The sequence below is a fragment of the Macrobrachium nipponense genome, chromosome 3 (assembly GCF_015104395.2).
Source record: "Macrobrachium nipponense isolate FS-2020 chromosome 3, ASM1510439v2, whole genome shotgun sequence".
NCBI classification, from domain to species: Eukaryota; Metazoa; Arthropoda; class Malacostraca; order Decapoda; family Palaemonidae; genus Macrobrachium; species Macrobrachium nipponense.
In genome coordinates, this window is record NC_087202.1 from 122368586 (window position 1) to 122386685 (window position 18100).

At 39.6% G+C, this 18100-nt stretch overlaps 1 protein-coding gene across 1 annotated transcript in view; it reads right to left on the reverse strand.

The window, feature by feature from the left end:
* The window catches only part of LOC135222018 (uncharacterized), a 366510-nt gene that overhangs the window by 341421 nt on the left and 6989 nt on the right, over nucleotides 1–18100 (reverse strand).

An 18100-nucleotide genomic window follows, 5' to 3' on the forward strand; every position in this document is an offset into this window, starting at 1 on the left:
TAGCTAGAGCAATTACGTTAAAAAAATTCTAACAACAGCAGTAATGTTACAAACTCTAAGTCACGCTCAAATAAGCATGCTGTCATCCTTAGTTTATAATGCACTAGGTCAATATGACATGTGCCAGATCAGGCAATAACCCCATCTGATTCTTCCTAAGCCTCGAAAAATATTAAGATTATAAATGAGAGAGAGAGAGAGAGAGAGAGAGAGAGAGAGAGAGAGAGAGAGAGAGAGAGAGAGAGAGAGAGTTTTCTGACAAGGCATGCAAAAGAGTTGGTCCTTACAGCTCGACGAGAGAGAGAGAGAGAGAGAGATACAAAATGAGACAGACAGACGGGGGGGGGGCGGGGGTGGGGGGGGGGGGCGACTGAATGCTAAAAACAGAACAAGCCTTGGATGAGGCTGGAGCAAAGAAAGTGATAAATAAAATGTTCAAGACAGTGTCAAGGGTCCCTTACAAAATTACTGCATACGTTCATCATTACCGAATATATATATATATATATATATATATATATATATATATATATATATATATAGATATATATATATACATATATCTGTGTGCGTGTGCGTGTATGTATAGCAAATATAAAAAAAAAATTCATAAAATATAGCAAATTATAAACAAAATCGCTTATTAAATTTACGTAAGAAATCTTTTAGGGATAGAAAACTGAAAATTATCAATTAAATCATTCCTTAAATAAATCGAAGTTGGGAACTACGATAAATTTTTCTGAAAGACCAATGATTCAACTGCAAATCCTCACTAAGGTTAAATGCTACTACATTAGAATATAAAATCAAGGCAAAGGCCAATCGCTGGGACCTATGAGGCCGTACATCTCTGAAGATAACGTTGAAACATTTGAAAAGAGAGGATTGAAAGAAAGAAAGAAGAGAATATGAACGGAGATACAGTAAAAGGAAAGAAAAGGGTTGTAGCTGTGGGCTGAACAGACGCTACAGTGAGGCACACTGTAGGAGCAGCTTTGTTATAGTAGATTCAAATTAACCGTGCATCTGATGTCTAGGCCAGTCCCTTACGACGCTCCTGATTGGCTGTTGATAAGCCAATCACAGGGCTGGAAACTCTCAGTTTCTCTCGAGACTTCACATAGGCAGGGAGTATGTTCCATCTCTCCTGAGGGATACGTCTTCCAAAAGTATACCTCAGGAGAGGTAGAATATACATCCTGCCTATGTGAACTCTCGAGAGAGACTGGGAGTTTCCAGCCCTGTGACTGGCTTATCAACAGCCAATCACGAGCGTCGTAAGGGACGGGCCTAGACATCAGATCAGCGCCGTGTTCCACTTTCTCAAAACGTGCTGGCCGTCACCACAAAGACATAACTAGCCATAAATTGTAACGCCAGGCAACGTCGCCCTGACAAACAATGGAGGGTCCGGATGGAATGCTGCTCTGTAACATTAGAACATTAGAAAGAAAGCAGTGCCTCCTATGGTGGACTAGGTATTTGAAAGAAAACTTCAAACTGTATAATGGCTTGCGAGCGTGTGTGTGTGTGAGAGAGAGAGAGAGATGACAATAGCATACATAAGAAAAAGTGGAGAGAGAGAGAGAGAGAGAGATGACAATAAGATACATAAGAAAAAGTGGAGAGAGAGAGAGAGAGAGAGAGACAGAATGACATAAAATACCTAAGGAAAAGTGGAGAGAGAAAGAGAGAAGAGAATGACAATAAGATACCCAAGAAAAAGTGGAGAGAGAGAGAGAGAGAGAGAGAGAGAGAGAGAGAGAGAGAGAGAGAGAGAGAACAAGATACCCAAGAAAAAGTGCAAAAACCGACACAGGAGGAAGAGAGAGAGAGAGAGAAGAAGAGAGAGAGAGCCACTAGGAACTTGGCACCTTCAGCGGAGAGTGTAGCGTTACAGCCTCACCACCGAGATCTGCTAAGACTTCCCCCGATACAAAACCGAAAAAAAAAAAATGAAACATAAAACCACACCAAACAATCAACGGACAGCAACGCCGTGCTACGGAGCGCACTCCGGTGGTGAGGGCGGCTGAACGGGAAATGGCCGGCCGATTTTCTACTAGGGAGTCTTTCTTGAAGGTTGGTGTCGTTTCTTGGCTTGGGGCGAGAGCAGGAATTTCGTGTAAAGCCTATCGCTTCCTTCGGGGTACCACATAACTGGGAACTCTTTCTGTGTGTGTGTGTGTGTGTGCTTGATCTCTTGCCAGTGTTCACTTCGAGCTGCTGAATTTGTTCTTAGCATCGGAAGTTTGAAAAGTTATGAAGTTTCCTTGTAATACAGATTAAAATTTCCAGCTTCCAGTTATTAAAATTTTATTTTGGTGATTCCATATTAATCTATTACACTTTAGGCTTCCATAATTGTATAAATTTAATCCTAAGCTTAAGCAGTGATACGTATTCAATTTTAAGATTCCATAGTTACAAAAATTGAATTATTGAGCTACCAATAAAGATTAAATTCTGAGTTTCCACAGAAACTTAAATTTAATTCTAAGCTTGCATTGCAATACAGATTAAATTCTGGGTCTCTACAAAAACGTAAATTTAATTCTAAGCTTGCATTGCAATACAGATTAAATTCTGAGTTTCCACAGACAAATTAATTTAATTCTAAGCTTGCACAGCAATACAGAATAAAGGTGACCAGCTATTCATTAGCATTTAATTCACGAGACTCGTATCGGTTCGTACTTTCAACATCGCTCACTCAAGCCACTTTGTAGAAGATCAAACGAGGAAGGGAAAGTACCTACCACAAGCCGCAATTAAAATTGCCTCTTCTTAGACAATGCAATCATAAAGCTTTCGTCCTCTAGAGCTGCGCCTGCAGTCGCTGCATTCGGGAATCTGTGAATGCTGTTTTGTGAGCAGCAAATGCAAAAATTACTTAGCCCATAAGGTATAAAAATCTAAGACAAGAACGTGTGGCAATGCAATTTTCAGTAAACATGAATGACATTAATATGTACGTAGGCGTGCGTAATATATTTATATATATATATATATATATATATATATATATATATATATATATATATATATATATAATATATATTCATGTGTCTATGTGTGCCTGTGTATGTATGTATCTCTATGACTATTAGATACAGAGATCAAATCCCCCTGAAGACTCATCCAAATAAGTAAAGAATCATCCAAATCTCCACTGAGGTCGAAGTCAGAACGTCACATGAACAGGAAAGATTTCGAAAGAAAACGATCGTCAAACAAAATGCAGTGTTTCTCTAGAAGTCGTTCCAAGGACAAATGCGATATCTCTCTTATTTCTTCCTCTTCAGGTTAAATACTCACATCCTTTTCAACAGAAAATAGAGTTTGACATTATTTGAATAACGTCCTTGATTGTGCGTGCTACACTGCGTTGGAACCTAGTATTACCAGTAGTCTCCCATACCTTCCCGATCCCCTACCTACCCAGCCCCCACCCTGGGTGGACAATCAGGTTTGCAGGACGAGGGTGGATGTATCATGTCTCCCCTACCTACCCTGCCCCCGAATGGGTGGGCAAACAGGTTTGCAGGAGGAGGGTGGATGTGTAATGTCTCCCCTAACTTTCTGATTCCCTACCTACCACGCCCCCACCCTGGGTGGATAAACAGGTTTGCAGGACGAGGGTGGATGTGTCATGTCTCCCCTACCCTCCTGATTCCCTACCGACCCCGCACCCACCCTGGGTCGACAAACAGGTTTGCAGGACGAGGGTGGATGTGATATGTCTCCCCTACCTTCCCAATCCCCTACCTACCCAGCCTCACCCTGGGTGGACAAACAGGTTTGAATGAGGAGGGCGGGTGTGATATGTCTCCCCACCCGGGTCCACTCAGGTATTATTATGAGAGATAAATAGATAACATGAAACCACAGCAACACGGCGCTGCCAGAGAGAGAGGGAGAGAGAAAAGTCTCTAGATTTTTTTAAAAATCAATTTGACTTCCCGACAACATTTTTATGCGAATAAACGATAATAAATCCACGGTTGCTTTTATGAGATCATTCAGCGCTGAAAAGGATATGGAGAGTAGGAACCTTGAAGCAGCTGCACTATGAAATCATTGTTAGGAGAGGGTGGACAGCAAGATGGAAGAAAGACAATTTGGACGGAGGTGCAGTGAAAGGATTGAAAGGGGTTGCAGCTAGGGGCCAAAGGTATACTGCAAAAATCTTAAATAATGCCTACAGCGCACCCTGTGAGGTGCACCGACGTCACTACCGCCCTACAGAGAAAACTGCGCTCTTTTAACCTAGGAACTAGGCAGACTTATTTGCTGTACCACTGATTCCGTCTTCTTGTTTTCCAAATGATAATTCAATCTTACGGTACAAACTGAAAGGGTCGCATACTTATGCAACCAGCTTCCACAGACAAGAATAAACAAGGCGTGATCCAACCTTCAGCTTAATCGGGACACGTCCAAGATTTTCCCGTCATGCGTAAGTTGTAAACATTATATTCCTAACTCTTAACATTAATCAAAATGTGCTAAAATCTATGGACAAATGAAGCCTTCTTTCACCAACGAAAATTAAAATTAAATTCGCCATATTCTATTAAAAATAATTTTTCTGTAGTGAGTAACATGCACACTATTTATTTTTTACATCTTCATTCTAGTAAATAAATCGTAAACATCCGATCCTAAAATTCCTGTAGCTTTAACTCGACACGAAACACCTTTTTCAGACCTTTTTAGGCTCTTCCATAGACCTTTCCTGCCCCCACAACAACAAAGTAGTTTGTAGGCTCCCTCCCCGAGTAAACGAAAATGGAAACAGAACAAGGTTGATTATACTGAGGTCATCTCTCTCTCTCTCTCTCCTCTCTCTCTCTCTCTCTCTCTCTCTCTCTCTTATATAAGGCGGGCAAGTACACCAAAACACGCATATATTATTTTACTTCGCGGATTTTAGATATTTTGCAATGTAAATTTTACTTAATTTTAAATGCCTCCACTTCTTTCAAATTTACTATCTACGTATTTTTATATTTTCATGGTTTTATTTTCTGTGTTCTTTTATATGCTTGTTTTTATGATGTGACCAAGTACCACCTTGACACACACACACACACATATATATATATATAATATATATATATATATATATATATATTATATATATATATGTGTGTGTGTGTGTGTGTGTGTGTGTGTGTGTGTGTGTGTGTGTGTGTGTGTGTGTGTGTGTGTGTGTGTTTGCGTAAAGTATACAATAGAAGACCAATGACCCTACGAAGAAATATATACCACCTTCAATCTTGGCCTCAATTCCTCATAAAAGTAACTAAGCAAAAGGTACTGCCATCTGAAACTTGGACCGAGCCCTGACATCACTGCTCCACAAAAAAAAAAATAAATAAATAAATAAATAAAAAAATAAAAAAAATAAAATAAAATAAAATAATAATAATAATAAATGAAGGCGGGACCAGAATCGCTCGAGATCGAGTGCCCATACCGGTCCGCATCGGAATGGAACCGCTTCCTCGTGAACCGAGGTGGTTTAAAGACTTGCCAAAGGACGCTCCTCTGCCTCCCATGTGCTTGTCTTAACCACGCCAGAACGGAATGGGATATGACATTTAGGCCTGGTGCCAAACGCTGGGACCTAGTATATGTTTAGGTCATTCAACGCTGAAGGGAAAATTGAAAATAAAAAGTTTTGAAACGAGTAACAGGAGGTATACCATTTGCCTGAAGAGGGTGGGAAGTTAGATGGAAGAAAGAGAATATGAATAGAAGTACAGTAAAAGGAACGAAAGGAGTTGCAGCTAGAGGTCGGAGGAACGCTGCGAATGACCTTAAGTACAACGTACAGTACACCGCGTGAGGTGCACTGACGGCACTATCTCCCTACGGTGAGTATCTACGCCAGACCGTGGCCACAGCTTCTGGATGAAGCCATTCCCAGAAGGAAATCTAGTTACGTCAAGACTGAACACGAGGAAATAGTAGGGAAATTGCAGTATCCTTTTCTCTCTCTCTCTCTCTCTCTCTCTCTCTCTCTCTCTCTCTCTCTGTTTGTAAGTGTGCGTACTTACTCTCTTTGTATGTGTGTGTACTTCTCTCTTTGTATGTGTGTGTACTTGCTCTCTGAGGTCGCAAAACTCTCTCTCTCTCTGTTTACTTGTCCTCTGAGGTAGCAAAAAAAAAAATTAGAACTCTCTCCCTATCTCTCCCTCTCTTTCTGTGTACTTGCGTTCTGCTGATGCGAAATTACTCTCTCTCTCTCTCTCTCTCTCTCTCTCTCTCTCTCTCTCTCTCCTCCTCTCATCTCTCTCTCTCTCTCTCTCTGTGAATGAAAACTATCTCTCTCTCTCTCTCTCTCTGTCCTTGTGAATGAAACCTTATTTCTATTCTTCTAAAACTAGACCTTTTCGATCAGATACGTGACAACGCTTACCCTATATACATGAAGACGACGACACCAACATATAGCTGTTTCCTGAAGCGTTTGTGATGCACGTACCACGGTCTAGAGAGTATTCTTTAGACCTTGGTACGTACTCGGGTGGTGGGAGTGTGTATACGTGCTTGTTTCAAGCGAGAGAGTATTCGGGATAAACGGATTGCTAGCTGCAAGGTCCGAGGAACTTGGCACAGGACAATATTAGTGTGTCCTCGTTGGCCCGACCTACCGACCCAGCTTTCTTAGATCTCTTCTTCTCTCCGCACTTCTTCCTCTCCTGTACTCTCTCTCTCTCTCTCTCTCTCTCTCTTTGAGTGTTTCACGTGGACGAACGCGCATAAACAAGCTATCGCGCTAGAGACGAGAGAGAGAGAGAGAGAGAGAGAGAGAGAGAGAGAGAGAGAGAGAGAGAGATGAATCATACGAGGGACATAACACTGACATTTATTTATTTATTTGTTTATTTAGTATTCAAGTTTAACCGGTGATATACGACACTGAACACGATTCTGCCGGTATGCGAATGTATTGTGAAAGGTACATAAATCTATAGATGATTATATACTTGCAATATTAATTTATGAACGTGTGAACGTGTGAGAATATAAGTTACTGGTGTATATACATATATATGTAGATAAATTCTTCTGTTAAAACAGGATATGTCTCAAGTATAAAAGGCCCATTAAAACACTCTAGTTTAAAACTAAGGAATATATACACACACCCACACACACACACACACACACACACACACACACACACACACACATATATATATATAATATATATATATATATATATATATATATATATATAAATCGAACTTTCCTCTCATTCCAAACAAACAAATCGTTCAGAAAAAGCAGGCAAGTGATGCTATGATTTCACTCAAGCTCTGCATCATGAATAATCAGATAGATAGATGTTTTGTACTGAAGAGTTCTTTATTCCTTGAGACAAATTAGACGAATTTCTCTAGGATGAGAAATTGGCGTCTGAGGAGATATTTACGAAGGTGTGAGTTCGCGTGACTGACTCAGTCAAGTTAATCAAAAAGTGAAATAAATGTTCTTGTAAGAGTTTTCTCGCATTGAAATGCCTCGCGAGAGCAGGAACACCAAAATCGCGTCTGTCAAGAATGAATTAATTCCACGACACTAGCATAAGAGGAGAGTGGAAAGGTTTAAAGAATTTAGGCCAAAGTCCTGGCGCTGGGACCTATGAGGTCGTTCAGAGCCTAGAGGGAAATTGACAGTAAGAAAGTCTGAAAGGTGTAACAGGAGGAAAACCTCACAGCTGCACTACGAAACCATTGTTAGGAGAGGGTGGAGAGAGAGAGATAAGAAAGAGAGTATGAACTGAGTTGAATTATATAGAATTTAAGCCAAAGGCCAAGCACTGGAACCTATGAGGTCATTCAGCGTTGAAGGGAAATTGATAGGAGGCTTGAAGGGTGAACAGGAGGAAAACCTCAAACCAGTTGGAACAATTGTTAGGGGAGGGTGGAAAGAAATATATAAGAAAGAGAATATGAAAAGACGCACAGTAAAATGAATGAAAGGGGGGTTGCAGCTAGGTCCCGAACTGACGCTGCAAACAACCTTATGTAATGCCAACAGTGCACCGAATGCACCTACAGGGACAAAAGAGAAGAAATATCGCGAAGCCTTAAGCTGAACAAAGCACTTTAGAGAACAGGTTTCACGAAATATGCAAATATTCAAAATAAACTTCGTAAACAAGAAATTTTTCTCAAGCAACTTTTGAGTTGCAAAAATGATAAATAACAGGTCATGGGTATTGCTACACACCAGGTGTGCATGTCAGGAGTCATTTCCATTGTCAAGGCTATCTTGGGTTCAGTTATTATCCAGAAGATGAACCCTTTTCATATGGAAGAATCCCACCATGGAACAAGCCAACCAAAGGGGCCACTGACTCAGATGTTAATAAGCCATCATTACCGCATATTTATAATGATACAATCCCCTTATTTGTGACTAAAACATGTCTGTTCTGAGAGAATTAAACTTGACCAACAATCTCACTAAACATGACAATTATATCCAAGAGATTTTACGTAAATCTTTCTAAAATTCAAGAGAAAAAGATTTCACACTTGGTAAGACTATGATGGATGGACGAACCCACGTTCTTTTACAGACTTGGGTTCTGTCTGTGGGACGTCGTGACTGACGCACATGAATTGATTTTTTTGTCCTGTTGTAGAAGTTTACCACACAAGCTCTCCCAGGCCAATGTTTGTGACACCTTTCGCAAATTGTTTAGGAAGAAACACACACAGCCACACACACACACACACACACACACACACACACACACACACACATATATATATATATATATATATATATATATATATATATATATATATATATATGTATATGTATATATAATACATAAACTATCAGACATTCTGACAAGTGATCCACGTGGCAAAGTAAATTATGCAGAATGTGATGAAGGCGAATTGTATCACCATTAAAACCAAATTCTTCGGCAGCCTCACGAAGGAAATTGACAGCAATGTTAATATATGAAGGAAAGACTTCCCCGAGACTACTGCTCATGGTATGTGCACAACCCGGTCACCTAAGGCAGGACCGAATGCTTTAGTCGCCTTTCTAAACCAACGACTGATGGTCGTCTGGTCGTTGATTTAGAAAAACGACTAAGACGTCCGGTTTTCCTGGGTGTCTAAGTTGTGCACATACCATGAGAAGTAAGACTCGATGGAGCCATTCCTTAACATACAATCCAGATACTTGATAAGAGGAACTATATTAGATTCACATCAACCGTGCATCTGATGTCTAGGCCCGTCCCTTACGACGCTCCAGATTGGCTATTGATAAGCCAATTATAGGGCTGGAAACTCTCAGTCTCTCGAGAGAGTTCACATAGGCAAGATGTATCTTCCACCTCTCTTTAGAGATACATATTTCAAAAGTATCTCTGAGGAGAGGTGAAACATACATCCTGCCTATGTGAACTCTCGAGAGAGACTGAGAGTTTCCAGCCCTGTGATTGGCTTATCAGTAGCCGATCAGGAGCGATGTAAGGGACTGGCCTTGCATCAGATGCACGGTTGATGTGAATCTACAATAGGACAAGTCTCAAATTGCGTGACTTCTCAAAAAAGCTGGAAATCTTCTCTGTCATTCCTTCAAAAAGAGTCCAACAGAGATAATTGCATTCACGATGCATCATGATTTACGAGGTCGCATTCGGTGGCTTTTGCCAGACTACCGTCAACGATATACTGTATACTCGTACGTTCTACTTCTTATTTTTATTTTCAGGTCTTGATACTTATCTATTTTTTCTCTTTCTTTCTCTTCAACTCTGGTTCCATGGTATTGCGACATCAATGAGTGATACTTTCTCTTGATTTTGTCAATCAACGTCACGTCTGGTCTATTTGCACGTATCACCCTATCTGTTCTGATACCATAGTCATTGCTGCCATTCAAGACAACAAAACAAAAGGGAGAAGTTTGATAATCCCAATTGTGGGAATACCAAACTTCAGAGACTAAGTCGTTCAGATGGAAGACTGACCAGTATAACACAGATAGGAGAATTTGTTTGACAAATCCTTGGCATTAGCTACGCTCTTCAATGAGTAAACAGAAGACTGCGGATTTACCTTTTCACCTTACTTTGAAGGGATAATCACTGAAGCTATATATGCTAGAGAACTCTGATATTGAAACCGCCTAGGTTTCAGAGTTGAAAATATAGAAAAATGATTCTACTATGTTCCATTCCATCTACATACAACAGTTTTATCTAGATATACATTCTACTCGAATCTTAATAAATAAAGTATAAATCGAAAGAGAAGAGAACCGATAATCTTAAAATAAGTGGGCCACTCTTCGATAAGAGTTCCCTAAAAATGTCAGTTCAATTCTAAAACAAATTTAAAGGCCTGCAAACGTCAGAGAGCATTACCGGGAACGCGAAGAAATACGAATGACCAAAAAATTATTTTTTAGTAGTTTGAATCCGCAGGTACGAGAGAGAGAGAGAGAGAGAGAGAGAGAGAGAGAGAGAGAGAGAGAGAGAGAGAGAGAGAGAGAGACTCTGCTCTTCGCAGACGTGACAGTTAAAAGAATAAAAAGAAAATATTTTAAAAAAATTTAAAAATACTTTTCTCAAAATGCACTTAAAAGTGAAAAATACATTTTTGGAAGCTATTATTTTCCTAACAATTAATTACGTCTACAAAAAGAAAGTGCATTTTTTGAGACACCAGGATTTTCTTACAATTAATCATGTCTACAAAAAAAAGTGCTACGAGAAGTGAAATATATTTTTGTTTTTTTTCACTTCATGTAGCATTCCTCAAAGTGAACAAGTCGCGGACCTCGGCCACTTTCTGCGTCAAATACCCAAAGAGTCAACGAACTTTGGGTCATTCGTTATAAGTCTTGAAGAAGGAATCTTTCCGCGTTTTTATTACGGCAATTACGTTAAATTGGTCAGGGAGCAAAACAGAATGAGTCTCGTTTTTACGAATGAGAAAATATTCCTTAGTTTACTGCTGCCTGGTACAGACACTCACAAACAGTACTCATTGCAAAATAAAGTCCAAACACGTGTTTACCTGCCTGTTCGTTTGCGTGTTTACGTAAACATGCCATTTCAATAATTTGTCTTATATATAGATTATATGTATGCATACATATACATTACATAACATACATACATACATACATATCATACATACATACAATACCATACACACACACACACACGCACACACACACACACACACACACACACACACACATATATATATATATATAATTATATAATGTATAAATTATATACATATATATATACAAACCTGGAGGCATTTACTCTCTCTCTCTCTCTAAAAAAAAAGGAATGGGTAAATGAAAAGAAATGGCGATTTATAATATAATTAGTTAAGCTCTTCCAACAATTATACCATTTTAGATACGATAACAAAATATTTAGCCATGACTTAATCTGCGACCGTCAGCAATCTGAGTAATTTCACTGGCTTCCGCAACCACCTATTAAAAAGGCGATATTATTTCCCAAGTTACGTTCAATCAAGAAACGTTCAGAGTGGATTATCAGCATACATGGAAATAACCAACTACCTGCTACTTTCGAAATTGGATGGTGAGACCTCCTCTGTGAGTGGAAATTTGTACAAATATTGTTCGTTAAGTCTGCATGTAAGTTTCACAGCTGATGTCAAGTATTCTTACAAACAAGGCATAATCCGACCTCCGGCTTGCTCGGGACGCGTGCAAGATTCTCCCCTCACGCATAAGTTGTAAACATTATAGTCCTAACTCTTGACGTTAATTAAAACTTTTTAAAATCTATGGACAAATAGAGCCTTGTTTCACCAACGAAAATTATAATAAATACGCTATATTTTATTAGATGTCATTTTTCTGTACTGTTTAACATGCACATTATTTATTTTTTAAATTTTTATCCTGATGAATAAATCATGAATATCGTATCCTAAAATTCCTGTATCTTTAACTAGACGCGAAACGCCTTTTTCAGACCTTTTTAGGCTTTGTAGTTTGTAGGCTTACTCCCCGAGTAAGCAAAAATAACGGTATGATAAAATACAAAGGTGTAGGTACCCCTTTCTTTTGAAAAATAACTTATAGCCTACAGAATATTCAATACGCATTCCTGTGATGAGGAGATGAATATCTTATCCAATGATGATAACTTATAATTAAGATATATTAATTTTCTTAAAAAGACCAATTAATTGTGGCAATCAAGACTTTGACCAAGATTGTGCCAATCACAGCGTTTTTTTTAAAGTAAGTGCTGAAGAGGTATGCTGAAAAATATACAAAACCCAGGTTATTACAATTATGGAATGGAAGACAAGCACTGGGACCTATGAGGTCATTCAGGACTGGAAAGGAAATTGAGAGTAGGTGGGTTTGATAGGTGTAACAGGAGGAAAACCTGGCAGTTGCGCTATGAAATAATTGTTAGGAGAGGGTGGATAGCAAGCTGGAAGAATGAGAATATGAACGGAGGTACAGTACAAGGAATACAAGGGGTTGCAGCTTGGGGCCTGAGGAAGGCACGCTGCAAAGAACCTTTAGTAATATCTACAGGTTATCCCCGTGAGGTTCACTGACGGCACAACCCCCACCCCCTACTAGAGTTATTAGTTACAAACATACAGATTTCAATGCCAATGGGAATCGCTTAACTAGACACTAGATCATTAGGAATGTATCCGTTCTTCTTTCTTCTGAAGGATGAGCCGTAAGGATGTAACAAAAGTGGGTTCATTGTCACTCGGGGGATGACCTCTGATCCGCCAGTTATTAAGAGGGAACGTTGGCAAAGATAGCTGTCGTTACGGTTTCCTGGAGCCAGCCCAGACAGTCAGTGGGAAATGACTGTTTATATATATATATATATATATATATATATATAATATATATATATATATGTATATATAATATATATATATATATATATATATGTATGTATATATATATATATAATATATATATAGTATATAAATATAAATATACACACACACATTTAAAGCTAAGGACTATACTTCAGTCGACTAACTAACTTCCACCCTTATCACTACTTGATAAGGGTGGAAATTACTCCACTAAAATATAGTCCTTAGCTTCAAACCAGAGCGTTATAATGGGCCTTTTATACTTGAGACCTATCCTGTTTTAACAGAAGAATTTGTTTACATATATGTATTATGTGTATATAAAGTCTATATACATATGTGTATACATGTACTGTGAGAATAACTCAAATTCAGTGAAGACAAAAAACGCACTGCACGTATCATTTGTCCCAGGACCTACAGGAATGTGAGAGCAACAAGGGCCAACAAGCAAGTAGCCGTTTCGCAAAATGCCCACGGGCGTACGTGACCTCATTTGGGGAAATGCCCCCAAACAAAATGACTAAGGGGAAAGTCAAACTAGCAGGAAGATACTGTCGGTACCCAATTTGTCACTACTTACGTCAACAAAGCTGCAGTGTATATCATATAGGGACGGTGATATCTTTAGTTTATAAGAGGCTTACTCGTACATGTTCTCGAAAGCGTTTTCCGAAAACATGGGAGAACGATTTTGATGTCGCCTACAAATGGGTCCGATTTAGCCACGACCCACGCTCGATCACGCCACATAACATGTTTTAACACAGCTGAAGGAGTGATTCAGCATTTCCATTATGATCATTATCGGCCGCTTAAAGTACTAGCCTCTGCTTTTATCAAAGATAACACACTTTCCACTCAGAAATATTTAAGGTGAAATCGGGAGTAAATAGTAGAACGGAGGACGAGGAATCAGAAAAATGGGCCAAGGCTTATCTAAAGTCCTCCACACAAACACACACACACACACACTGACACACACGCACACTCGCAAAGTCGAAATTCCACGGATGCAGGAATATTCCAATCGTTTGATATCACAGGAACCCTGACTTACATTTACACACACAAGAACCTAAATATCGATCAGGTAAGACATCCTACGATCTATCAGGAAATGTCAAATGACAAAGAACGTCCTCTCCAGTCACAACACAGAGCGAACCATAAACACCTTGATATCTGTTCTTTCAGCTGAGAATCCTGAGTTATCATCCACCTCTGAACTCCTCTCAATTTCTCTCAGCTGAAGCCAAGGCGATCATACACCTCTGAATTCAAGAGGGGTTTTGTGCGCAGCCGTGGTAAGAGATTACGAGAAGGAAGGCCTGTGTTCTACCTGGCACTGGGAGAGTGCCAAGCCCTGGCTGACCAGTGCCCAGTGCCCACCAGACCAAGGTCGCTCTCCTTGAACAGCTGCATAACTCTCGCGCACTCTCAACAAAAACACACCAAGCAGCCATTTGTCTCGGTATCTGCTTCTTCTTTTCTTTTTATTTCTATTTTAATTTCTACCAGGGTTGTCAGTTACCCCACCAAATGAACGCTTAAACAGAAAGCGTTCAAGGCCTCATTATATGCTTTCACCGAAGTTGATAAAGAATACAGAATATACAACCAATGGCCAAGCGCTGGGACCTATGAGGTCATTCAGGGCTGAAAGGAAAATTGACAGTACACGGGTTCGAAAGGTGTAACAGGATGAAAACCTCACGGTTGCACTGTAAAACAGTTGTTAGAAGACGGCGGAAAGAAAATTGGAAGAAAGAATATGAAATGAAGTACAGTAAAAGGAATGAAAGGTGTTGCAGTTAGGGGCCGGAGGGACGCTGCAAAGGAACCTTAAGGAATGCCTACAGTGCACCCCGCATGAGGTGCACTGACGGCACTAAGCCCCTACGGGGCGAAGGTGAAACAGGTCTCATTATTGCATTGCTTATGTTTTCACAGACGCTGAAATATGACGTTGATATTAAGGTGTCCTCTTCTGTGCAGATACAATGAAGTCTGACCGAAAGATGGAAGAGAGAGAATATGAACGGAGGTACAGTAAAAAGGAATGAAAGTGGTTGCAGCTAAGGACCGAAGGGAAACTGCAAAGAACCTCGAGGTGCACTGATGGCAACAACCACCTACTGGGGGGGTTAGAGGATACATCACTGACTCACTGCCAAATTGAAAGGGAAATGACACAGGCCTTACACACAAGGAACGCTTCTGTCGGGCTCTGTCATCCATTACGGACTTGGGGAATATGCGTTTCCCCATTCTTTTGTCATCACATCCATGACATTACGATCGTTCACCTTAAAGCCCAATCTCTCTCTCTCTCTCTCTCTCTCTCTCTCTCTCTCTCTCTCTCTCTCTCTCTCAAATTTTATATATATATATATATATATATATATATATATATATATATATTTGTGTGTGTGTGTGTGTATTACTAAATCACGAATATATGGAACGTGATGACTATATAAATAAAGACAAAATCCACGAAGTGAAATAATGGAAGTACCGCTGCGAGGCCTTTCGACGTATGTAAATATATACATACATACATACATATATATATATATATATATATATATATATATATATATATATATATATATATATATATATATACTTATGTATGCGTGGGTTGGTGTATGCATGTGTGAGTGCCCACGCAATATTGAGCAGTAATGGCACTGTGACTATCAAATAGATTTATATGGGGCCAAGAACAAATTTGGGAAAGCGTCTCTACGGTACGAAAAGGAATGGATGACCTCCCAAGTCTAACAAGCAAAGCCAGATTAGGTTAAAAACAAAAAAAAAAATTCAAGTGCAGGATCCAGGAGTGGCCAAACTTAAATTACACATAAAAAATGTAAAAAATGCTTCGGCACAATCGAGTGTTTTGTACAACGTAAATACAGTATGAGACTTTCAGCCATGGCCCATGAAACTTTCAGCCACAGCCCGGTGGTGGCCTGTGTTTTTGGCACTTAACTTTAAATGAAATTAAACCTACTGAGGCTAGAGGGCTGCAATTTGGTAAGTTTGATGATTGGAGGATGGATGATCAGCATACCAATTTGCAGCCCTCTAGCTTCAATAAGTTTTAAGATCTGGGGGCGGACGGACATATAAAAAGCCATCTCAATAGTTGTCTTGCACAGAAAACTGAAACGTCCAAAGAAAACGAGTGATTTGAAAAGTCAAACGAAAGACTGGATTAGATTCCTTATGATAAAACTTAATCTGAATCTATAAAATCTGAACACGATAACAAGAAATAGAGATGAAATAATCCTACATGGCATCACGTCAGATAGATCACTTAGGCAAAACTACAACATAAATTAAAATAAAAAAAAGATAATGTACTGACAGGAATATGATGAAGAATGAAGTCCTGTATGTCTCTGAAGTTAATTACAGGTTAGATATTCATGATAGGATGTAATACACAATACTTTTCGTCTTTCATCTAGGTGGTTTAAATATAATGGAATCAGAACGAGGGAAAACGCGTGGAATATCCCTAACCTTCCCGATGAAGAGCACACTCTCATCACATTAAGCGGGTTCAACACTAGACTTGATCATGTAAACCATCTTCAGCTAACTTCCGTAGGAACCTGTTGAAATCAACTATCAACAAAATGAATGTTTGCCTCGACCAAATGAACACTGAAGGCCTAAGTTTAGAATTCACACTTACAGCAGCATGTCGGCAGGGTTTCCAACTGCCCTCAATTAAAATTCCAAAGCTGTCAGTCTGTTTTATATTCTTCCGCGTTTTCATTTTGCTAAAAAGTAAAGCTTTAACTTAGAATAAAGTAGAACATAGAATTGAGGTCATAGTCCTAGCGCTGGGAGATATGAGGTCATTCAGCGCTGGAACGGAAACAAAGTTAAAAAAGGGCTTGAAAGGTGTCATAGGAGGTAAACCTCGCAGAGGCACATTAAAAGGAATGAAAGGGGTTGCAGCTAGGAGCCTGAGGCACGCGGCAAAGAACCTGGAGTAATGCCTACGGTACATCGCATGATGTACACTGACGGCACTAACCCCCTTACGGGAAATGCTTTAACTTAAAACATGTCTTCAAATTAGTGTTAGTTGAGTAACAGACTCAATATCATTCGCTATGACGAGCCATGACGTCTAGAAAAAGACTGCTATAGTAGATTCACATCAAGCGTGCATCTGATGTCTAGGCCAGTCCCTTACGACGCTCCTGATTGGCTGTTAATAAGCCAGTCACAGGGCTGGAAACTCTCAGTATCTTAAGAGTGTTCACATAGGCAGGATGTATGTTCCAACTCTCCTGAGGGATATATTTGAAAGGCGTATATCCCTCATGAGAGGTGGTACATACTTCCTGCCTACGTGAACTCTCTCGAGAGAGACTGAGAATTTCCAGCCCTGTTATTGGCTTATCAACAACCAATCAGGAGCGTCGTAAGGGACTGGCCTAGATATCAGATGCACGCTTGATGCGAATCTACAATAGTTAAACTTTAGTTCCTCGAATCAAAGTTTCATCTCATGTTACATGAAGCACAATTTGACACCGCACAACAACGCTTGGCAGCCAGCTTCAAGAAGACATTGGCAGTCACGGGACGTTCGTGTGAATACAAGATAAACAATGCTCGAGAGATGACGGCCCCTGGCAAATGCTGTCAACGGTTGCTAGACTGTCTTGCGTTTATTCCAACTTAAGGCGAGATCATTCTCTGGATCTTGCCTGAAAATTGGTAATATTGTTTACGAATTTACCGCTGATGGATTTACGAACAGAGAGAGAGAGAGAGAGAGAGAGAGAGAGAGAGAGAGAGAGAGAGAGAGAGAATAGTCACATCTTCCGATGGTATTCCACTATTTACATACAAAATAATGCACTAGTTACGAAGTTCCCCAAAACTTTTGAGCAATAGTGCTCTAGAAAGCATAATGACTAAAAACATGTGAAATATGATTCATGCGTAAAACAATTCCTTTACAAATGGATAAATACAAAACATAAACATACTTGATTATGAATAGTGAGGGAATATTCTTAAACATGGTCACATGGTGACTGTCACTGCGAAAGTGAACATGGTAGCACCTGGTCCAACAACGTGAATAATATAAGCGAGGTGTACACTTATTTTCTTTTAGTTAGCAGTCTACGACAGGGGGTGTCTAGTTTCCA